General features: G+C 42.7%; 1 protein-coding gene and 1 pseudogene across 3 annotated transcripts in view; both read left to right on the top strand.

The window, feature by feature from the left end:
* The first annotated feature begins 207 nt into the window (after positions 1-207).
* Positions 208-24,228, top strand: part of LYST (lysosomal trafficking regulator) — a 222,156-nt gene continuing 198,135 nt past the window's right edge. For 2 of the 3 annotated variants that reach the window (XM_063595304.1, XM_057299849.2), the window contains exon 1: positions 208-727. The gene's annotated coding sequence lies outside the window, so the exon portion shown is untranslated. Of the gene's footprint in view, positions 728-16,938; positions 17,135-24,228 lie in introns of those variants that run through there. The other variant, XM_057299854.2, reaches the window with a different exon arrangement.
* Positions 20,521-20,570, top strand: LOC112438257 (U5 spliceosomal RNA; annotated as a pseudogene).

The raw sequence follows: 24,228 nt of genomic DNA on the forward strand, positions 1-24,228 counted from the left end.
AGACTTCTCAAACCAAGAGTAATGATGGTCCTCACAAGGACAAACTTAGGTCCACCCTCTCTGCAGAAGAATCAGGGAATTATGACTCATAGGAGCCACCACAAACTCACTAACTGGAAATCCTTGCTGCAGCTACACTGCAAAAGAATCGGACTTGATTTGCCAAATTCCCCATGTGATACAAGCGTGGCCACCTGCCAAAGAGCCAGAGGGAGAGAGGGCCTTCCTGGTGACACAGAGATTTCCTAGCCCCGTTACCAAACGAAAAAACAACGCAAGGGCTTCTAAGAAGCCATCCCAATGACCTTTTGGCTTTGAGAAGAGCAGTCCTCATACCAGAGGGTTTGGGGTTTTGGCCTCTTTCAGTGTTTATTCATTCTTACATGGGAAAGTTGTATTCTGAGGTTTCTGTGGTGCATGAAGCTTTTGCCTTCACCATCTGTTCCCGTGTCTTCCTCGGGTGACATCAGAGTACAGCAGTATTTTCCCTTGCCATCTAATGGGGTTTGGGCTGTTTGACTCAACCGTGTGTGTTCCTCAATGCCAGGGGAATAATCCTACCCTAAGTCAGCTGAACAGAAGCCAGGATCTAACTGCAAACAAGAGACCCAGCTTGCTTAACAGCATGGAAGAGACCAGTTTCGTTGCAGCTACCTGGGAAGACGGTTGCTAATTAGCCTGCAACAAAGAGTTCCTTGCTCATCTAAAAGAGGCAATCACTGTTCAGGTAGGTTAAAGTGTTTCTGAGACTTTTCAGTGCCAGCCGAGAGCATGGGCAGCTTAGGAGGGCAGGCTGGGTGCAGACTGAGAGCTTTAAGTACCACCGAGAAAGGTGACTGGTGGATGAATTTCTGGCAGTGCTGTTGCCTCCAGGAGCTGGCCCCTGCAGACTGCTTGCTCAGAGAGTGGCCAGGACTGTAGAGAAACCGCAGGGAAGAGTATTTGAGGAGGGAGAATACAGATACTTTTCTGGAGTGGGGTGAGCCAAAGACATTCATTGGAGAGATTCCAATCTGATTCTCGGGTGCCAGTAAAATTGAGATTATTTGTCTGGGTCATGGCGTAGTTATAAGGACTCAATCAATACATGTGTGCAGATGGACTCATGTGGGATGTTTTTACACAAGGCACATGAAACTGAACATCTCCAACATGGACTTATTCTTTCTCTCCTTCTCACTCCTCACTGCTAGCCCTCCCTAACCCTTCAGCCTCTGTTATATTTCTGATCTATGCTAAGGCTATCTCACATCCTTAGCTTCCACTCACCACCTCTTGTAGGTTCCTATACACTCTTAACACCTTTCTCCATTTCCAATACCCTCAGCTGGGGCCCTCATCATCTTTCTCTTGGGCTACTGCAAGAGTCTCCTCACCATTGTCTCTGCCTCTAGTCCCTTTCACCTCCAATCCTCTCTTCAGGCAACTGCCCACATTTCTTTCTGAAATGCAAGCTTGGGCATATATCCAGCTTAATGGACTCCAGTAGCTGCCCAGTACCTATGGAATAAAGTCCAAAGCTTCTGCATGGCACACAGGAGCTTTCAAGATCGGCTCCCTCTGCCATTGCAGCTTCATCACCTGCAAGAGTCCAGGACTGTCATCACCTGGATTACCTGCTGTTCTCCTAATATGACCTTGGAATTGCCTCCTTACTTCCTATGCTATTCCCTCAGCCTGGAATATCTTTCTCTTGTCCTGCCTGCCAAACTCCTCCTCTTTTTTCAAGACAAAGCCACCTCCTTTGTGAAGCCTTCCCCATCCTCCTTCCTCCAGATCTGGGTTAAGTATTCTGCCTCCTATTTGTGTGTGTGTGTGTGTGTGTGTGAAAGAAAGAGAGTGTGTGTGTGTATGTGTGAGTGTGTGTGTTTAAATATACATAACATAAAATTTATCATCTTACCCATTTTTAAATGTACAGTTTAGTGGCATTAAGTACATTCACATTCTTGTGTAACCACCACCACTATCCATTTCCAGGACATTTTAAACTTCCCCAGCTGAAATTTTGTACCCATTAAACACTAACTCCTCATTTCCTTCTATCCCCCAGCTTCTGGCAACCACCATTCTATTTTCTGTCTATGCAAATTTGACTATTCTATATACATTATATATATAGGATTTGTCCTTTTGTGAGAGGCTTTTTTCACTTAGCATCATGCCTTCAAGATTCATCCATGTTTTAGCATGTGTCAGAATTTCTTTTCTTTTTAAGGTTGAATAATATTCCATTGCATATATATATATGTACGTATATGTAAATATATATGTGTACGTATATGTAAATATATATATGTATGTATATGTAAATATATCTACACAAACACACAGTGATATATATAATATATCACATTTTCTTTATTCATCTATCAATGGACACTTTCATTGCTTCCCCTTTGGCTTTTATGAATAATGCTTCTATGAACATGGGCGTACCAATATCTCTTTGAGATCCTGCTTTCACTCTTTGATAGGTACCAGAAGTGGAATTGTTGGATGGTATGGTAATTCAAACCCCTATTATTTTTCCTCAAAGCCGATTGTGCATGTTAAATATGCATCTTCAATGTGGTAATGTAGTTATATACAAACTTCCAAGGAGTAATTTTAGGTAATTAAAGCACAGCAAAGACTCTGCAAAGAACATCTGACTCTTCCCTGTGGTAAAAGTATGTTTTCCACACAGAAGAACTTGCAAACCTGTTGAAACGTGACAGTGTGAATAACACTTGCAATCTAAAATTAAACTCTGTCAAAATACTTCTAAGGAGAAAATTCTTTTAAGATAACCAGTTGGTAAGTTTTGTAATTACCACTTTGTTATGACCTGCTTAGGAATTTGGAGTTAGGAACCCCAGTTCCAGCCCTGCCCTGCATATCACGTACAGCAAGTCACTTAATTTCCTAGGCTGGTTCTCCTGCTTCAGCCTCCTGAGTAGCTGGGATTACATGCGCCCTCCACCACGCCCGGCTAATGTTTTTATTTTTTGTAGAGACGGGGTTTCACCATGTTGATTAGACTGGTCTTGAACTCCTGACCTCTGGCGATCCACCCACCTCAGCCTCCCAAAGTGCTGGGATTACAGGTGTGAGCCACTGTGCCCGGCCGCTAAATGGAATTCTTTAAAGGAAAAAATGCAGCAATACTTGTTCTTCCCATTTGCGTAAGAAAAATCTTTGAAGATGAAGTAGAATCCTAGGGACATTTAAGGGTGATAAGATAGGTTCTGGTGGGATTTTAAAACATCACAATTGAGGAGACAGTTTTCCATAAATAAGGAATAGGCACAGAGAAGGAAAGCCCTGAACCAAGAATAGAAAAAATATTCTTGGTAAAAACAGACAGTAAGTCCTACATGGTATGTATACATTCCATCTAGGCAGTATCAGTTATAGCATTAGAATAAATACCCTAACCCACTTCCCATGGTTCTTTCTGGTTTGCTGTACATATTAGGTGTGGCAAAGATGTGTTTAGTCACTGTTATGATGGTGTCAAATGATGACACTTTTACCGAGTAATAAATCAACACAGGATCCTTGACTTAGAATAACTGACCAATCAACTTACTTGTACATCTTACAACCTCCATTCTTACCATGCATGTTTTCAGAATGTCTATGCTATTGATTCTCCACAAGGGAAGGCAGCATAAGGCAAGCCTGCTGAGTTTTTTTCACATATATTGCTAAACTAATATTGAGTGAGATATATAGTCTTCCTTCTTCTCTGAAATTGAGGAAGTGGTCAATACAAAAAGAAACATGTTTGAGACAATTATAGAATTCAGATGACCTAACCATTGACTTGTAAATACAAGACATAAAAGGTACAGTGCTATGCATGTAGTTGCCGATAACTCTAAGAAAAAACGAGACACGAGTTCGCTCTTCTGAGAAACTTAGATCCATTCTCAGTCTGGGCATGGTGGCTCACACCTGTAATCCCAGCACTTTGGGAGGCTGAGGTGGGCAGATCACCTGAGGTCAGGAGTTCGAGATCACCCCGGCTAACATGGTGAAACCCCGTCTCTACTAAAAATACAGAAATTAGCTGGTCGTGGTGGCACATGCCCATAATCCCAGCTACTTGGGAGGCTAAGGCAGGAGAATGACTTGAAACCGGGAGGCAGAGGTTGCAGTGAGCCAAAATTGTGCCACTTCACTCCAGCCTGGGCGACAGAGCGAGACTCCGTCTCAAAAAAAAAAAAAGAAAGAAAGAAAGGAAGTTAGATCCATTCTCAGAGCTTTCAGTTTATAGTTCCATATTTCTCTGTTTTAGAATGCTCAGAAACAGCCTGAAAAGCTGAAAGGGAGTTAGTATGTAATAAAAGTGGCATTTCTAATTAGAGGGGAAAAGATGAGTATAATGAATGGTGTTAAAGGAACAGACTATGTATCTGGAGTAAAATATTTTTCCCTGTTCTCTTTCCCTTCAAACAGTCCTCCACACATGTTGTCAGGTGTCTGGTTAGATAGCCAGTTAACACAGGTAGCACCTGGGGTGCCACTCAGCAGTTCTTGAGGTGAATATTGTTAGCAGGCGACCATTCCCGCCATATGCTCCCTGCTTTTGCAAAACCAGTCCCCAGTGGCCAAAGATTTGTCTTACTTTCAGACATCTATTATATGCCTGCCTTCAACTGGTCAGAATTCACCCCCATACCTGCAAATGTATTCTCCCCAGTGACAAATGCTCTAATATTATTTCTGTGTATTAACAGTCAGCCACAAGTGGGTAGGATACTCACCTCATAGTTGTCTTCAATGTGTGAAGAATGGCTGGTAGTGGTGGTTCACACCTGTAATCACAGTGCTTTGGGAGGCTGAGGTGGGAGGATTGCTTGAGCCCAGGGGTTTGAGGTTACAGTGAGCTATGATTGCACACAGAACTCCAGACAGGGCTATAGAACAAGATCCTGTCTCTTAAAAAATGTGTTACCTATTGGGTACAATGTTCACTATTCAGGTGATGGGTACACTAACAGCCCAGACCTCACCACTACTCAATATATCCATGTAATACAATTGCACTTGCACCCCTAAATCTGTAAAAAAAAAAAAAAAATTAAATACTAATGTGCAAAGAACTGTGTTCATTAGATTGCCTGAGCCCAGCATGGTGGGTGGCAAGCATGGGTTAAAAGCCAGGTTTCCAACAATTAGCAAAGGCACAGCTGCCAGTAAATATGGTGTTGTCTGTATCCCATCAGGAAACCCTTGCTCTCCTATTACACCTAATTATCAGTCAGCAGCTGAGTTCCAAAAATGGTGCTATGGGTTTGGCAGGAAACAAGTCAGGAGAGGTTATCCTGCTGGGTGAGAGGTCCTGTGATGGTGCTTTACAATACATTTCCTGGTCAGCTATTACTGTGATTTGGTGACCTCAAAATCTTGGCTGGTGCTTTTAGGTCTGGAGGAGGAACCTGGGCAGTAGGAACCACAATGGCGGAAGCAGGGCGGCCGTCATTATTTTTACTTCAGGTTGCTAGTATCTGACTATTAGGGAACATGTGTCCAAGGGGGTGGAATCAGGGAGAGTGGGATAGAAGGGAGAGTTTCTTCTTGAAATCACATAGAATTCAGGAGAAGCTGAGTTCAATGGCAGCTTGCACACTGGTCACAGAGTCCACCCGCAGAGCCAGAGTTGCTCTGCCACAAGCCACTCCCTCATCACTCAGGGTGGGAATGCAACTTGCCAAGACTGCCTCCTGGCCTGGAGTCCCCCTCCAGCTGAAGGCCGAGCTCACCTGCTCCAGGGATGTTGCCTTGGGGCTCTGCTGATTAAGCTACTCTACCTTGCCAACACGTGTGAAGTGACAGGATGATTTTTAAAACTATAAAGATCCAGAAGATTACATTATTAAGTGGGCCCAGACATGTTTAAATGCATTGCATATTTGAGGCCCTTTCCAATTCAAAGGTGCTTTGATACATCTTATCTGAGTCAACTGTCTTCCTCAGTTAGATTTCTAGAATCTAGTAACACCCTGTTGCCCTGTCTTCTTGATATTATATTTCAGTGATTGGTTTTCCAACCTAATGTCTGCATTTGCTCCAATATCAATGTGTGTTTTAGATTTTTTTTTTTTGGTGGCAGATATTGTCAGATACTTCCGAATAGATCATACATTTTATTTTCCATAAGATGACCCACCTGGGCTACATCTACACTGCTAAGCGATACAATTGTCTCGGAACTGTACTCACGGAATAGAAACGTTTAAAAAAGAAAGTTGACCGGCCAGGCACGGTGGCTCACGCTTGTAATCCTAGCACTTTGGGAGGCCAAGGCGGGTGGATCACCTGAGGTTGGGAGTTCAAGACCAGCCTGACCAACATGGAGAAACCCCATGTCTACTAAAAATACAAAATTAGCTGGATGTGGTGGTGCATGCCTGTAATCCCAGCTACTCGGGAGGCAGAGGCAGGAGAATTGCTTGAACCCGGGAGGCGGAGGTTGCAGTGAGGGAGATCGTGTCATTGCACTCCAGCCTGGGCGACAAGAGCAAAACCCCGTCTCCAAAAACAACAACAACAAAGTTGACCATAAGTGAACTGTTTACAAAATGAATTCTGTGTTCCCATGATTCCTATATTTCCTCCTCTGATGTCAGCACAATCTGGGCAGGGAGAAGGATTTTTCTTCCATCAGAGGCTCCAGCAAACACCTGGTAGAGTGAGTGACCCCTCTCTGTCATGGCTGGTGTGTGGTCCTGGCCCCTCTTGATAGCGGGACAGGGCCAGCCATTCTCTTTTCTCTGGTACAACCACTTGGTTATATGGATAGCATGTCAGTGCTGACTTCAACCAGGGATCCCACAGACATTTTAGGGAAAACAAGCCTTTCTGTTTTAAATCTCAGATGCTTTTGTCCAGGACTGGACATAGAAATATCTAGAAAACAGGTAAGGAGCAAATCTGGATGCCAGACCCTCTGCTGTGCTTACAGTCACCTGTTCCATTCTGCAACCCAACTTTTATTATCAGATAAGCTTTTGTACCTGGGAAGGTCTGAATGAGAGCTCTTCAGTCACTCCTCTGAACCAATGCCTGGGGCTGCCCCACCAGGACCCGTATAACTCGTACCATCTAAATTCTAGTCATAAACATAGCTTAGGCTTAAAGTGGACCATGCTACACTAATATTCAGTTCTGATTCCAAATATATGACAGGACTGTGCCTCTCAAATTAGCTTATGTAGTGAGCTGGGCAAATGATTATGTCATTTTTACAAGTTTAGTTTCTCTTTGCAGAAAACAGAACTTTACTAACAAACAGGATGTCACGTCATAGGGCACATAGATGTCAAATATTCCGATCTGCCAGGAACAAAAAATCAGAATTTAAATAAAATCTCCCCAAGTATGATAATAAGCTCTAGCAACTGTCAGCCATGTGGCTACAGATCATAGAGAATTCATTCAACTATTTGTATTCTTCTGTGTCATCAGCTTCCTCGTTTATCCAAAAAATTAATTGAGCAACTACTATCTTGGTTACTTGGGAACACAAAAAGTCAAAATGCACTTCCCACAACTTAATAAACTCAAAGTGTATTTGAGAAGACAAACCATTTTTTTTTAAAGAAAATAACAATAGAAATACTGTGGGAAGCAGGAGAGGGAGGGAAAACTATATTGGATTGTGTTTTGTTTTTTTGGCCATGTGGGATGTTCTTTCCCTTTTAGCAGATAAAAAAGAAAATGTATTTTCTTTTTTTCTTGAGACAGAGTCCCACTCTGTCACCCAGGATGGAGTGCGGTGACATGATCTCGGCTCACTGCAACCTCTCCCTCCCAGGTTCAAGTGATCCTTTCACCTCAGCCTCCTGAGTAGCTGGGACTATAGGAGCTGCCACCATGCCTGGCTAATTTTTGTATTTTTAGTAGAGATGGGGTTTCACCATGTTGGCCAGGCTGGTCTCAAACTACTGAGTGGTTCTAGTGAACCACCTGCCTCAGCCTCCCAAAGTGCTGGGATTACAAGCACGAGTCACTATGCCCGGCCAAGAAAAAGCATATTTTAATTTAAATCTTAACTCATAAATAAGGAAAGATCATGCCTTTAGTACATTCAATGCAGTTTGTTTGTTTTTGTTTGTTTGTTTGTTTGAAACAGAGTCTTGCTCTGTCACCCAGGCTTGAGTACCATACCTCACTGCAAGCCTCAAACTCCTGGGCTCAAGCCATCCTCCTGCCTCAGGCTTCCAAGTAGCTGGGACCACAGGCGTGTGTCACCATGCCTGGCTAATTTTTTACTTTTGTAGAGATAGGGTCTCGCCATGTTGCCCAGGCTGTAGCACAGTTCTTATGCAGGTGTAGGATGAAGACTAATTTAGACAACCAAGCAGTTGTGTGGGGCAGGACTCCTTCCATCAGCATGATGTAGCTGCCCCCTGGCTTAGGGTAAATTTTTATCCTTTGGTGTCTGGTCCTTATTAAAACAGACTCTCCACCAGCCACTCTGGAGAGTCAGAATATTGTGTTATTATAGTTATGAAATGCTTAATCAGCATCCCTGTAATTGCCACACAATAGCCCCAAGATATTTGTCCCAGGATATTTAACATGTGCTTTGAGGTTTTTCAATAAGTGATTGGACATTTTAAGCAACACGGAACATGCCTTAGTTAAAAATGAAAGGAGGAAATAGGGAATAGTGATCTATGCAGCTACAGTGGGAGCAGAAGGAAAACACAAATCATCTTCCTCCACCCTCCTGCCTGCCTTCCCAGCATCATTCTCAGCCTCCCTGAATTGTGGCATTGACTCTTTCACTTTGGAAAAGATCTTCAAACCACCGTGATCTTTCCCACCAGTCTTTACACCCGCTGTTCCCTCTATTCTAGGAATGGAGGGAACAAAATATACTTTAATGTACATATAAATCACCCGGGGATCGTGTTAAAATGCTAAGCCTGACTCAGTAAGTCTGGGGCATGGCCTGAGATTCTGCATTTCTCTCAAGCTCCCAGGTAATGCTGATGCTGCTGGTTGGAGGAGGAGCCTGGGCTTGGAACACCCTTGCTGTCCGTCCTAGCTCAGCTGTCAGTTGTTTCTGGACACACGGATTTTATGCACACACATCTATGCACATACACGCCCATACAAATAACAACCATATCAACAACACCAACAAAACAACAAACCCTTTCAGGGACCGATCAAATTTCCAACTCTTTATTGTCAACTGATTGGTCCAGAAAGGCTATTTGAGACATCCAAACTGTTATTTCTGTATCATAAAAGGAAGATTATTTAAATTCTCCAAAAGTAGGAAGGGCTTAGTTTCAGAATAAAGGACAGTCCTTTGGATAAAATTAGCTTTATGAAAAAAATGTTTTCTGCATTACTCTTATTTTAAAAAATTTATCTTAGACTGAAGGTACTTAAAATATTAGGAAAAACTGGCCTGCTCAAAGCCTGCTGAGTGTTTAAGTCTCAAGTTTAGAGGCTGCTTTCCAAGAAGCTTTTTATGATCCCAGGATGGGAGTTGGGTGTCCCTCCGCGCTGCTCCAGAGAATCCTACGCACAATGTTGCCATAACCTTCATCTCCCTCGACTATAATTGCTTGTTTACTTGTCTGGAGTCCAAGCAGAACCAGAATGTCTTTCATTCCAAAGCCTTGAACGTTGCAAGTATACAGAAAATACCCAATAACTGAATGAAGGTCTGAAATAACAGATCAATCCTGCAATCTTACTACTGTAGTGGATTCTGTGTGTGGGACTAGGTAGAGCTGGAGACATTTTTTTGAAATGGTGCAAAATTGTGGTGTTTATAGAACGGTAAACTGTAAATATTCAGAATCTTTTTATGTAGTACCATTTTTCAAGGAGGCAGCGAAACACACATATATATTTTTACCTGTTCCTTACCTTGACCCTGAGTCACCCTTTTCAACTGTTGCTTTGAAGTGGTCAAGTGTTATTCTATTCTATGCATCTGCTGAGAACTTATATTATTTGTGTTTTTCTATTTCCTTCTGAATGAGGGACCATGAGTTTTAGCGAGTCCTTGTAATTTTTAATCTGCTTAGATAACCTGGGCTCTTGGCTTTATAAACAGGAATGAATAGGAAACCTGTATTTCAAATGATAATGTTTCTTAATTTCCTTGTACTTCTTAGCCTGTGTATTGTGTAGGACAGATTTAGTTTGCTCTTCCAAAATAAACAGCTAGTGTGGTTTCAGGTGAAAGTTAATCGGAAATTTGTAGACCGCAGGAATATATTGGGAATTAAGATAGACAAATATTGGCTGTCAAAATAAGTAATGCCAAGTAAATCACCTGGCTAAGAATTATGCTCAATAATAGACCCAAATCTCTCTTTTTTCAATGATAGTGGTGGTAATAGTAATAATATGCAATAATAACCACAACTATGTGTGTTTGTGTGTGTGTCTACTAAAACACCTGTGGGCATGTCTGTCAATTACTAATGATTATCTCTAGGGTGAGATCATGGAATACTTCCATTTCCTACGTTGTATATTGTGTATTTGTCTAGTGTTTGAGTTTATTACTATAGCATATGTTTTCTGTTGTAAGCAGAAAAACAGGACAGAATTGTTAAATGGAAAAAAAAACTTGTATGAGAATTAATGACACTGTTGCCCACAAGTACAGTCTTTTCTACTATGAAAGTAGAACACTATGACACGTTCAGCCTGAGGTTTCCACAGGAGAGGGGAAATTTCAGTTGTTTTTAACACTTTTAGTTGGTTGGAAAGGTCATCTCAAGGAAATAGTTTCTGATGTTTATGTCAGGACTCAACACCATACCCCAGAGTTTGGTGCCTTGGCATGCTGAGTACTTTGAACAAACTGCAGGAAACCAAGAGAGCCTCAGAAGCAAGATCTGTTTCACCTTCTCTCGCCCTCCTTTCTCCTGCTTCTCTTTCTCCTTCAAGATAGGCCGTGGAAACTCTAAGGCAAGCCATAGAAAGTAGAACTCCTCCACCACAAAGCAAGTCATAAACCTGGAAATATTATTCTTTTTCTTCCCAACTTTCTTTTTGCTTTTTGAGACAGAGTCTCACTCTATCACCCAGGCTGGAGTGCGATGGTGGGATCTCGGCTCACTGCAACCTCCACCTCCCAGGTTCAAGCGATTCTCCTGCCTAAGCCTCCTGAGTAGCTGGGACTACAGGCATGCACCACCACACCCGGCTAATTTTTTGTATTTTTAGTAGAAATGGGGTTTCACCATGTTGGCCAGGCTGGTCTCGAACTCCTGAACTCAAGTGAACTGCCCACCTCTCAAAGAGCTGGGATTACAGGTATGAGCCACTCTTTCTGCCCAACTTTCTGAATAGAAGCTGGCCATAAAAAAATTCTCTGACCTCCCCTGTTGGATGATTCTAGGTCATAAGACCTTCATTCCAGAGGCATCCTGCCCTGTATCCGGGAAGAAGGAATGCTGCACACAGATGCCGAGAAGAATCGGAACAGACAGGCATTGCTGGATCCCCCCTCGGTCTATTACCACGAGATCAAACTCTTTTGTCCAATCACATTTCTACAGTGCTGTCCATTCTTCACTGAATCTAAGCAGAAAAATGGGCAGTTTTCCCTGGGTCTTCCGGTCTTCATTTCTGAAGTCTTCCATGTTACATAAAACTTTTTTTTTTTTTTTTTTTTTTTTTTTTTTTTTTTGAGACAGAATGTCACTCCGTCGCCTGGGCTGGAGTGCAGTGGTGCGATCTTGGCTCACTGCAATCTCTGTCTCCCAGGTTCAAGCAATTCTCCTGCTTCAGCCTCCTGAGTAGCTGAGACTACATGCATGTGCCACTATGCCTGGCTAGTTTTTGTATTTTTAGTAGAGACTGGGTTTCGCCACATTGGCCAGGCTGGTCACGAACTCCTGACTTCCGGTGATCCACCCGCCTCAGCCTCCCAAAATGCTGGGATTACAGGTGTGAACCACTGTGCTTGGCCCCATGTTACGTAAAACTCTGATTAAATAAATTTGTATATTTTTTCCTGTTAATCTGTCTTTGTTTTATTTCAGAGCCAGCCAGGAACCCTGGGAGGGTTGAGGAAACATTTCCTCCCCGACATGTAGAAATCTTTTAATGCAAGGACATAAGAGTTTTTGAGTAAAGTATAGATACTGTCACCGGAAAAGGGATCTTGTCCCAGACCCTGAGAGCAGATTCTTGGATCTTGCACAGGAAAGAATTCAGGGCGAGCTGCAGAGTATAGTGAAGTTAAGATAGTTTATTAGAGACTACTCAATTACAGAGTAGGGTGTCCTTAGAAAGCAAAAGGAAGAACTCACTACCTTAAACGTAGTGCTTGCTTGTATAGGTTGTTAAGAATAGTGTACTTTATTACAAAGACTTGTGATCAGCTTGTGACATGCTATTAGTATTGTTATTTTCCTATGTTACTATTGATTTCAGCAAGAATTAATGAGTATATTATATTATCTTTAAAGCAAAACCTAGTCTTAAACTAAGAATGCTTTTTGTTCTTAAAGTACTAGGACGTTTCCATAAATTCTGGGTCTTTAATTAGTTATTAGCATCATTAACTCATTCCCTCAACCATAAATGTCTTGTGACCAGCAGTGCCCAACCCCTTGGGAATGTAACACAGCAGGTTTGCTTTTATCCGGCCTTTATTCAAGATGGAGTCGCTCTAGTTAGGACGCCTCTGACAATACTTTTGGGGATTTCAAATGCTACTGGTGATTTAGTAGAGAAAATTACATGAAAGAATCATACTAAAACCAAATCTGATAACTTTTGCAAAATGAAATGGATGTTGGTAACAACTTAATGAAGACATTAATTATGAATTGACCTCTTCAATAAAGTTTCAAGGTGGCTACCAAGACGCACAATTGTAAAAGATGTATATGCATCCTAATAAGGTAAAGCACTTCAAAATTAAAGTGACACTCAAAATTAAATTGATGCAGGTCTTTAGTCAAATGCATAATTTTATTCATCTGTATAATTCTGACCTTCTTGCTATTGCTGAAATCGCAGTCTTGTATTCCTCTACCACTTCACAAATCCATTTCTGTTCCCGTGCATTGCAGTAGGCATTAAGATTGTCCAGCTCCAAAATTATGGTTAACTTACTGTTTGGATATTTATTTGAATTTTCAACAAAATTTTCTTAATTTAACTATCCAAATATTTACTGAGTGCCTACTAAGTGCCAGGCACTGTTCTGGTCCTTGGGATACATCAGAAATAGAACAAAGATTGTGGCCCTTGTGGAGCCCATAGTCTAAACAGGGGTGACAATGAAAATAAACATAAGAAATAGGCAAATTATGTAGTATGTTAGAAGCTGATGGGTGCTATGAAAGAGATGGTGTTTAGAGTTACAGGTTACACTGTGATAAAAGAAACACTTCAGCCAAATTAAATTTAAAGTTTAATTGAGCACAGAACGATTCGTGAATCAGGCAGCCTTCTGAGCCAAGGTAGGCTCAGAGACTCCCGCGCAGCCACACGGTGGGAGATTTATGGACAGAAAAAGGAAAGTGACATACAGAAAACGGAAGTGAGGTACAGAAACCACTGGGTTGGTTGCAGCTCAGCGTTTGCTTTATTAGAACACAGTTCAAACAGTTGGCTACATTTGATTGGCCAAAACTCAGGGATTGACACAGGTGTGGGCTACGGCCTGTTTACACCTTCATTTGTTATAGCTCATGATGTACAGAAAAACCTTTAAGCTGAACTTAAAATATGCAAGGAGGCAGCTTTAGGCTAAACTTAACAACTGTGTCAACTCTCACCAATGCCACCCACCTCCCCACACCCCCCAAGAAGGGACAGAGAACATACATGTTTTTTAATACTATTGTTTTAGGGAACATTTGTGAGCTGAGGTCCATTCATGCGTGGGGTCCAGGGCAGAGGCCCCTCTTGCCTAGTTTAAGGGCAGTATTGAGGGTAGACCTCATTGAGAGGTGAAATTTGAGCAAAGACGTGGAGGAGATAAAGGAGTTAACAACTGCAGCCATGTGGAGAAAACAAATTTCAAGCAGAGGGGCCGGCCAGTCAGTGCAAAGCCCTTAAAGCAGGACTGTATCTGGCATGTTTGGTAAACAGTAAAGAAGCAGGTATGTAGGTAGTGATGGGAGAGTAGAAAGAGACGAAGTTATGAGGAGCCAGATGGTGTAGAGCTCTGTAGGCCAATTGTAAGGACTTTGGCTTTTATCTGAGAGCAGTGGAGAGCCAATGCAGATTTTTGAGCAGAGATGTGACATGATTTGATTTATATATCCATTTAGTCACAAATAATTTTTAAAGGTGTTTTGGAGAATAATTAAATGTGAAATTATGCACATTTACGTTGACTGTGTTGTTTTAAGCTGGGATGTTACAATCTCATTGAAGATTATAATTCTGGAGTCAAATTAGCTGAAGACTTTCCTGCTTAAAAAGTTTTCCAGCATGTGATACATGCGTAAGTAGAGCTTTTTTTTAATTATTATTATTTTTTTTGAGACGGAGTCTCGCTCTTTCACCCGGGCCAGACTGTAGTGGCGCTATCTCAGCTCACTGCAAGCTCCGCCTCCCGGGTTCACGCTATTCTCCTGCCTCAGCCTCTGGATTAGCTGAGACTACAGGCGTCCGCCACCGCGCCCGGCTAATTTTTTGTATTTTTAGTAGAGACGGGGTTTCACCGTGTTAGCCAGGATGGTTTCCATCTCCTGACCTCGTGATCTGCCCGCCTCGGCCTCCCAAAGTGCTGGGATTACAGGCGTGAGCCACTGCGCCCGGCCAAGTAGAGCTTTCTTCTATATACCTATTACTTTACTTTTTTCTTCTTTTTCATGTTCTTCACTACACATTTTGTGTGTGTTCCTAGGAAATCTTTTAAACTAAGTTTTATTTGATATGTATATTTAGTATCGATGTTCTAAGGTACTATTGAATAAAATACATACTGCAGTAGCTTAGTTAAAATACTGGAACCGAGGCCAGGCGCGGTGTCTCATGCCTGTAATCCCAGCACTTTGGGAGGTAGAGGTGGGTGGATCACCTGAGGTCAGGAGTTCGAGACCAGCCTGACCAACATGATGAAACTCTGTCTCTACTAAAAATACAAAATTAGCCGGGCATGGTAGCACATTCCTGTAATCCCAGCTACTTGGGAGGCTGAGGCAGGAGAATCACTTGAACCCGGGAGGCAGAGGTTGCAGTGAGCCGAGACTGTGCCACTGCACTCCAGTCAGGGAAAAAGAGTGAAGCTGCATCTTGAAAATAAAATAAAATAAAATAAAATAAAATAAAATAAAATAAAATAAAAAACACTGGTACCGAAAAAAATAATAGTCACAAATGACATTACTTTGTGCCTTTTACAAACAAATAATACTTTGAGGGCCAATTGTATACCATTATCATCTAAAGTCTGTCTCATTTTCTTTGCTTTAATGAAATCATGATAATCTATTATTTTCTACTCAAGGTTAACAGAAACTGGCTTGTTACTTAATATTTCTTTGACTTCTTTTGTCCATTAAAAAAGGGGGGTGTTTTTAAGATTAGTGGGTGAAAGTTGATGTATAAATAAGAGTAGACACAGCTTTAGGTAAAATGACGAAACAGGTTAAGTTTGGCTTCCTCTTTTTGTTTCAGTTCAGGCACATGCACCTAGCACAATACTTAGCGCATTGTAGGTGCTCATTATATACTGCTTAAATGAGTGATAAGTTCCCTGAGACATGTATTTCCTGCACTTGTTAGGGTTCAGTGAGCTGATATCCCGCCACTGCCCTCCAGCCTGGGCGACAGAGCGAGAATCTGTCTCAAAAAAAAATAAAAATAAAAATAAAAGACTACCTGCCAGAGGAAGTGGGCAATCTTCGCCTAAAGATATGAACTGCTAATGGTTAAACATCAGACGTCAGAGAAGACATATTTTAAAGCGGGGAATTTTCCCCAAGAGCACCCTCTAAACCACATCAGTGGGCAACTTAACGCACTTTGCTTGTCATTGGGTTAGATGGGAGTTTGAGGAATTGGGAGTAACATTTGGCATATAGGCTTGGGACATAATATCCTGAATTATTTCTATTTCATAATTCCTGTGCAAAAAATTATGGGAGTTGTTGATTCTACAGCAATTCCTGTCAATTTGTAGATGATCTGCTTATTAATAGTTTGTATTGTTTGGGAGAACTTGAAAACTACCGAACGATTACAGTTCAGGCTTTTTCCCAATACCTCTGGCGTTGCTGTCTCAGTGACTAGGAGGTGAGGAGGGTGGCCCTTGAAATGCCAAACTGCCTACCGCAGCAGTCTGCCAGCAACGTGCTGGGCCCAGAGCCGGGGATGCAGCCAAAACATCCTGGATTTTACCTACGGCTCCCACCCTCTGGAGGGACTGGTCTATTAGGGCATATGACACTGACAGTGCGCACTGTATACAAACCGTGTTTGAACAGGAGTCGGTTGGAAAACACACCACTGCACTGAATTACTTCTGCAGTGGCTTTGCAAAGCTCTTTTTGTTTCTTGAAAGAAGCCGACGGTAACCATTACAATATGGCTTTTTCCAGGTCCCAGAGGAAGGCTAGGGGTGCCTTGTGGGTAACCCTTTCTCCCTCTCCTGACTCCTTCCCGTTATTTCTTCTATCTTCATCCTCTAGACCTACACAATGGGACAGGTTGACGGTCTGTGTTGAATGGAAGAGGCGGACGATGCGCTTGTGTTTGGTGCGTCTCAAACGGTGCTCGCACTCCCCAGGGTCTGACGCAGCCCACTACGCAGAGCCCTGGGAGGAGGTGCGGACCCAGCGTACGACCCCCGACCGCTGAGAAACCCAGACCGGGCCCGGCCGCAGCCCTGCGGGTCGGCCCGCCCCCCTGCCTTCCCTATTGGCTCGGCAGTTCCACGCGTCACGCCTGCGACGCCGGCGCTGCCCTCCCAGAGGAGGCGGGGCTTACACGCGCGAGGCGGAGCCAAGAGCGCACGCGCAGACGAGCGGGTCTGGGTCCGGACGAGGGGAGGGAGGGGGTGGTGTTCTCGGTTTCCTGGGTTACCTGGGCGGGCGGGGGTGGGGAGTACGCGGCGGCGGCGGCAGCGGCGTCGGCTCGGGGTTCTCCGGGAGAGGGGGAGTGCGCGGCGGCCGCAGCTGCCACAAACCAGGTAAAGGCGGCCGCCGGGCGCCGACGCTGCCGGCAGAAGGTTCCGGGTCCCGGCCCCTCTGCGTGGCCTGGAGGGGAGGCGGTTTGGGGCTGGTGGCAGTCAGCCTGGGTTGAGGGCCGGGGCCGCCGGGCTGAGGGCGCGAGGGCACTCGGCCTGACGCGCCAGCTCGGGGCGTCCTCTCTGGCTTCTGGGCTCTGGGACTTGTCGCGGCGCCGGGCCGCCTTTGACAGCCGCCGAGCTGCGGGCGGGAGCTCGGCTGGGCCCCTCTGGGCCATTGCAGCGGCCACTGGGCACTAACTTTATTTCGCAGCGCGAGGGGGGCGAGGTCGAGCAGGCTGACGGCGGTGTGTCGCTACCTTTATTTTATTTTTTGATCCTGTGCCGCTGCACTACTCAGCCCAGCTGGGCCCAGGCTGTCAGGTTGACGATGGGAGTTGACGGTTTCCGCGCCACCACCCAGCAGGTCACTCCCCACGCTGTTGCCGTGCGGCGTTCGCCCACCTGTCACCTACACCGTGCGCCTCGGTCCGCTCTTTCCTCCTGTCCGTGACACCCTTTGACTGGGCGAGAGCCTCTCTTTCCAGGGGATCCCCTGAGACATCTGCCGTCTGTCTCCGGTATCACTGGAGCCTGACTGAGATGCCCCTTCGCTTCTGATGGGTTAAATAAGCTGGGAAATTACCCGAGAAGACCCCGGTACCACAGTGTAAAGCCCAACGAAGGGGTTGCTTAATGGTCCAGGGGATACAGAGGCTTTAAGAAACGTTTCCTTAACGCTAATTCTTATCTGGTTAAACAAAACATAACAAAACATCCCCGATCCGCTCAGCAGACCATACACACCCAGCGACGGCACTTGATAGTTAATGGGGTTTGTTTTAAGCAGATAGAAAATTTTAAGGGAGTCGAATCTTGTGTTGAATGCGTTCGTGTTGAATTTGGGCCAGTGTTTCCTTGAAGATCAAATGCAGGTTGCATTTTCCTATTGTTTGTTTAACAGATTGATAGGACAAACTGAATTAGACTTTTCTTCCTGATGATTCTTGGCTCTTCTGCGCTATTATTTTAAAATTCCACGCCTAGATTCCCTATGCTAATAAAGATGTTGACTTTAAGCTTTCAATTTATAGATGTAGTTGATTAATATGGGGTATCTGTTTTAAAGAGCTTTGTTAAGTAGCCAACAACTCTATTTCTGATAGCTGTTTGCTGTCATCCATATTGTTACTACAAAGATTGGAGAATTTGGAGAAGAGAGGGCATAAGGAAAAATGAATTGCTGTAATTTACATGAAAATACTTCACAAACTATATAATTATATATATGTATTTAGTAAATATTTATTGAGCACCTACTGCGTGTCAGATACTTTTCTAAGAAAACATAAATATCTGCTCCTTCATGGAGCTTATATTCTAGTGGGGACCTCAGATAATAAACAAATAAAATATGTGCTGTGTCAGATGGTGTTAAGTACTACAGAGAAAAAGCAGGGAAGAGGGAGGGCAGGGAAGAGGGAGGGCAGGGAACCGGGAGAGGTTTGCAATTTTAACTAGAGGCAGCCGGGGAAAGCTTCCTAGAAAAGGTATCATTTGAGCCAAGACCAGAAGTAAGTGAGGGGTAATCCATGTACCTCTCTGAGGGAAGGATGTGCTAGCAGAGAGGAAGACAGAAGGGCTTGCAGAAGCCCTGTGTGCTGGGCATGTTTGAGGACAGCAGAGAGGCTGATTTGGCTGTGGTGGAAAAAGCAAAGAGGAGTAGAAATAAAGTCAAAGAGGTTAGTGTGGTGGGAGATTAGACTGTATAAGGCCTTGTAGGCCCTTTTAAGGACTTGAGTTTCTACTCTCAGTGGAAAGGGGAGTCCACTCTTTGAGTAAAGAACCTTACCTTTTATTTTTAGTTTTGAGTCAGGATCTCACTTTGTCTCCCAGGCTGGAGTGCAGTGGCACGATCACAACCTACTGCAGCCTCGACTTCCCAGGCTCAGGTGATCCTCTCACCTCAGCCTCTGAAGTAATTGGGACTTCAGGCACACATCACCCACCATGCCTGGCTAATTTTTTGTAAAGATGGGGTTTCGCCATGTTGCCCAGGCTGGTCTCAAACTCCTGGGCTCAAGTGATCCATCCACCTTGGCGTGTCAACATTCTGCGATTGTAGGCGTGAGCCACTGCGCTCGGCCCCAGGCTTGCCTTTTAAAAATGATCATTCTGGGCGCTGGATGGAGAATAGACTTTGTTGTAGGGGAAGGGTTGAGCAGGAGCAGAAGCTGGGATACCAATCCGGAACTGTTGCCCTAATCCAGGCTAGAGATAATGTAGCTTGGACCAGAGTGGAATTGGTGGAGTTGGTGAGAGGTCATTGATTTCAGGATAAATTGAGGGTAGAGATGTAAAAGACCCCAAAATTTAGTTCCGAACAAGTAGAAAGATGGGGTACTTGTTTACTGAGATTAGATTTACGAGAGGAGTAGGTTTGGTGGGGAGAAGGGTGGGAGTTGGTTAGAAGACAATAAAATTAGACATTCACGTTTTTAAAGAAAAAAATTATTCAATGATACTTGTTTAAGAATGGTAAGTAAGACTTTATTCAGAACCATCTCAATAGGTATAGAGACCTCTGCAGTGGGGCCCTGCAGTAGGGGAGGGAGACTGGGCTCAACTCCGAATACAGCATGAGAAAATGGGAATTTATAGCCAAGCAGCAGTGTGGGGATCGTGGATGGAAAATTGCTAAAAGGAAACATCAGGGATAAGGGGGATTCTGGCTAAGCCGACCTAACGGGATTCTTGCTGAAGACAGGCCAGGGCGATCAGACATTACCTGGGGAATGGTGGAGGATGAGGAGCCTGATCAGATATTTAGGATGATTAGATATCCAGGATGTTATGCTAAACAAACTTAGCAGGGTTCTTTGCTAATACTGGATTTTACAAGGAAGTGCACAGATGGGCCTCACAGAAAATTCAAAAGCCTGAGTAAGTTTGGCCAAGCAAAGAATTTTTGTCAAAGCTGAGATTATTAGTAGTAAACACAAGTGACTTTGTTTTGAAGACACTTTTTACGTTACCTTGACTATACCAGGGGTTTAAAAATTTCACCCATAAACTGCCAACTTTGATTTCATGATTATTTTCTTCTTAATTCTTTTGGACCAACCTAGTCATTCTTTTCCCAATTGTAGTTTGATTGCACTCACATAGTGTGTTTGTTAGCTTCAGTTGTAGAGAGAGCCATATAGTCCGGAATTTCAGAGTACCTTTTTGGTCTGTTGCTGTATTTAACTTGAACACCTTCATCTGATTAATCTTTTCCTGAATTATCTTGTTGCCAGCTTAAGTTCAACATTTTTTTTTTTTTTTAGACAGAGTCATTCTCTGGTTTCTCTTCAAATTGTATAAATCTTTCACCTTTTACTAAAGATTTCCGTGGAGACAGAGTCTCGCTCTGTCACCCAGGCTGGAGTGTAGAGGCGAAATCTTGGTTCACTGCAACCTCCACCTCCCAGGTTCAGCCAATTCTCCTGCCTCAGCCTCCAGAGTAGCTGGGACTACAGGTGTGTGCCACCACGCCCGGCTAATTTTTTGTGTTTTTAGCAGAGATGGGGTTTCACTGTGTTAGCCTGGATGATCTCAATCTCCTGACCTCGTCATCTGTCCTCCTCGGCCCCCAGCTGTGCCTGGATTACAGGCGTGAGCCACCGTGCTGGGCCAAGTTCAAGATTTTTTTTAAGCCCTAAAATGTTATCAAGTGTGGCTTTACTTGGCCATTTGCAAAATTACAAAGGAAATGACTCATTTTTAATACTTTGTAATGTCAAAAGACAAAATTACAACAAATTTAGCTTAAAGATCTTACTTCACCTTTGCCATTGTAGAATCAGGCAACACCTCATTTTATAAAATAGAACAAGTGTTCTCATGAGCCGAGCAGAAGTGGTTGGTTTTATGGTAGTTTCACTTTATCTTGAAGGGATGTGTGTGTGTGTGTGTGTGTGTGTGTGTGTGTGTGTGTTTGTTTGTTTTGAGATGGAGTCTTGCTGTGTTGCCCAGGCCAGAGTGCAATGGGGTGATCTCAGCTTACTGCAAACTCCGACTCCTAGGTTCAAGCGATTCTCCTGCCTCAGCCTCCTGAGTAGCTGGGACTACAGATGCCTGCCACCATGCCCGGCTAATTTTTGTAATTTTAGTAGAGATGGGGTTTCACCGTGTTGCCCAGGCTGGTCTCGAACTCCTGACCTCAAGTGATCTGCCCATCTTGGCCTCCCAAAGTGCTGGGATTACAGGCATGAGCCACCGCACCCGGCCTTGGGGAGATATGTTCTAAGATCCCCAGTGGAAGCCTGAAATGGTGGATAGTACTGAATCTTATATACACTATAGAGCAGGATGAGATTTCATCATGCTACTCAGAACAGGGTGCAATTTGAAATTATGATTTATTTCTGGAATTTTCCATTTAATATTTTCAGACCACAGTTGACCTCAGGTAACTGAAACCTTGGAAAATGAATCTGTAGATAAAGGGATACTACCGTATACACTGAAAAGGGGTGAGGAAAACAGAAACAGAAAAGAAAAAGCAAATTGGTCATTTAAAGTTACTTTTCTTATTAGGGTTAAAGCAGATGGGACTTCCTTATGTCAGTCATATCATATCATATCAACTGGCCTGTTTGGGATTTGACTACTAACTCTGTCTCTCCTGATTGCTTGGAAGGTCAGATAAACAACTTAGTTTTGGCTTGGTGAAGTGGAACTTCAGCATGAGTGGCTCCATTTTGATTTGATCTGTTGTCCCTAGTGCAGGAGGAACTCAGTCTAAACCAGTGACCTCCTATAAATTTCATTTAACACTGGTAAGTTAGTAATATGCAGGGATTAGCCTAATTCTTTTGTTTCAGTAAAGATGGCTTGAAATAAATGGGCCATCACATGTTAAATGAAGATCTTTTAAATCAAATTATATAGTATTTGTAGCAATAGAATTTGCCCTGTAAAACTTGGATAAAAAGTCTATCAGTCTCCGAAGCCAGGAGCCATGGCTTGTGCCTATAGTCCCAGTTACTTGGAAGACTGAGGTGGGAGGATCGCTTGAGCCTGGTTCGAGTCCAGCCTGGGCAACACAGCAACACGTCATCTCTAAACAGAACAAACAAACAAAACATATATATGTATATATCAGTCTTCTGGAATTTAAGGTCTACACTTTAAGAACCAGGAAATAAGCTAATTTTTTAAAATGGATTTTCAACCTAAATATATCTTAAAAATGTATAAAAATCTGTCAGATTAATAACTAATTATAAACTGATCTTGGAGTCTTTGAGGACACTGTATTGTCTTTGATATTATTTTATTTTGCTGCTGTGTCTCACCAGTGTTTGGCTTTGTAACTCTTAATCCCCCAACTTTGTTCACAGTAATGAGAAAGGTCCAATACGTTTGGAAATGTTGAAGGCTTTCCAGGTCTAACTGCTGAAAAACAGAAATCTTACCTAATAACATGAAAGATTAATGCTTAAAATTGATTATCTTAATCAAGAAAGGAATCAAATAATTTTCAAAAGGCTAGTCATTGTTCCATTCAAATATGATTCTTTGAAATTAAAACATAAAATGGATGAGGACATAAGAGAGCTTTTCACTATTTTAACTGAATGGAAGAAATAAATGAACAATAGGGTAGAGTACTACACATATTAGAAATGTTTATAAAACTACTGCCACTCATCTTTAAAAAGCAATGTTTATATAACAGATTACTACTTAGCAATAACAAGGAATGAACTTTAGATCACACAACAACATGGATAAATCTCAAAATAATTACACAGCACGAAAAAAAGCCAGACCAAAAAGAAAAAAAAAGTACATACTGCATTGTTCCATCTATAAAATTCTAGAAAATGCCTATTAATCTATAATGGAAGAAAGCAGATCAGTGCTGGCCTGGAGATAAGTTACAGAGGGAAGGGGCAGGAAAGAGGGAGAACAGTGGCATACTAGGAAACTTCAGGGGATACTAGATATGTTTACTGTCTTGATTTGATGATGGTTTCATGGGTGTACACATATGTTGGAACATATCAAATTATGCACTTTAAAGATGTGGTTTGTTACATGTCAGTTATACCTGTAAAGTTGTGTTTAAAAGTGGCTTGACCATGAAAAGACATGGAGAAATCTTTAGTGCATATCACTAAGTGAAAAAAGGCAAACTGAAAAGTCTGCATACTTTATGATTACAAGTGTATGGCATTCTGGGAAAGGCAAAACTATGGAGACAGTAAAAAGATTAGTGGTGAAGAGAAGGAGGGATGAATACGCAGAGCACAGAAGATTTTTAGGGCAGTGAAACTATTCTGAAGATACTACAGTGGTGGCTACATGTTATTATACATTTGTCGATACCCATAGAATATACCACATCAAGAGTGAATCCTAATGTAAACTGTGGACTTTGGGTGATAATGACCTGTCAGTGTAGGTTCATTGATTATAACAAGTGTACCAGTTTAGGGGGGCTGTCCATAGTTGGGGAGGCTGTACATGTGTGAGACAGCAGGGTGTACATGGAAACTCTGTAATTGCCTCTCTGTTTTGTTGTGAACCTAAAACTCTTCTAAAAAATAAAGTCTTTTTTTAAAAAAGAGGATAGAAGATTTCTGCCAGAAACCTGAAGAATTGCATATTTTACATTTAAAAATGGGGGGAGAGGAAGGTAAAGTCCAGAAACTATATATTGAAAATCTTGACACTGACTGATTCCTAGAAAAACTATAGACCAGCTTGCCAAGTGCTTAGTGATTTGTAATTAGAAAAGAAAGCACTGATTACTAAGACCCAGAATTTGTTTAAGAGCAAGTCATATTAAGCTAACTTCATGCTTACTTTGCCAAAGATGTAATAGTATTTGTATGATACTCTTTGTATAGTACTACTTTATAACTTACAGAGTACATTCCCATTTATTATTTTATTTAACCCTGACAACATCCCTTTCAATTCGTGTAAGATGAGAAAGACCTCAACAGTAATAATCCCAGGAAGGTGCAAAGGGGACAGATGTGAGAGATTTTAGAAAGGCCTTG

The sequence above is a fragment of the Pan paniscus genome, chromosome 1 (genome assembly GCF_029289425.2).
Source record: "Pan paniscus chromosome 1, NHGRI_mPanPan1-v2.0_pri, whole genome shotgun sequence".
Lineage (NCBI taxonomy): Eukaryota > Metazoa > Chordata > Mammalia > Primates > Hominidae > Pan > Pan paniscus.